The sequence below is a fragment of the Puma concolor genome, chromosome C2 (assembly GCF_028749965.1).
Source record: "Puma concolor isolate L17-30 chromosome C2, mPumCon1.1.hap2, whole genome shotgun sequence".
NCBI classification, from domain to species: domain Eukaryota; kingdom Metazoa; phylum Chordata; class Mammalia; order Carnivora; family Felidae; genus Puma; species Puma concolor.
In genome coordinates, this window is record NC_141675.1 from 132,804,568 (window position 1) to 132,805,171 (window position 604).

At 36.8% G+C, this 604-nt stretch overlaps 1 long non-coding RNA gene across 1 annotated transcript in view; it reads right to left on the minus strand.

Annotated features, from left to right (window-relative positions):
- The window catches only part of LOC147577541 (uncharacterized), an 18,643-nt gene continuing 18,039 nt past the window's right edge, over nucleotides 1–604 (minus strand). The window contains exon 5 of the long non-coding RNA XR_015240379.1: nucleotides 1–583. This is a non-coding gene — a long non-coding RNA (uncharacterized LOC147577541). The remainder of the gene's footprint in view (nucleotides 584–604) is intronic.

Sequence of the window (604 nt, forward strand, 5' to 3'; positions counted from 1 at the left end):
AGTTGGTCCCAGTGCTGCTCCATGTTGTATTCACTCTGGACCCCTGGTTGATGGAGCCCTTATCTGGAATATTCTGGTCTAGCACAGAAGTGAAAAGAAACTGGCAAACTGCAATGGCCCTTAAATTTCTACTTGCAAGTGGCACATGCCACTTCTGCTCACTCTTCACAAGTTATATGACCAAGATTGACATCAGTGAAGTGAGGGAGTATAATCTTTCCCAAGAGATGGGCTGCAAATATTTACAGAAAATAACACAATCTGCTACAGTGTCTTTATGATATTTCTTAGAAATCTAGCTAAAATTTTAGTCAATTGGTTTGTGAAAACTACTTAAATGACTTCTGTTCTATAAATGTTACTGTTATTTACTCTTTAGTCTTAGAAAAAGTTTAGGAATCTAGTAAATGGAGCATTTAGAAATGTTGGTGATTATTGATAGCAAGGAAAAAGTTTTATAGGTCTCGAAAAATGAAATGGTAATAGGATTACGGGTTGACTTTGCTTTTTCACAGTGATGGGCTGGCAAAGATCTGGAACTCTGGGTGTCCTCTTTTCTATGTTTCTGGTGAAAATTATAGGTCTGTAAAAGATACAGGAAAAA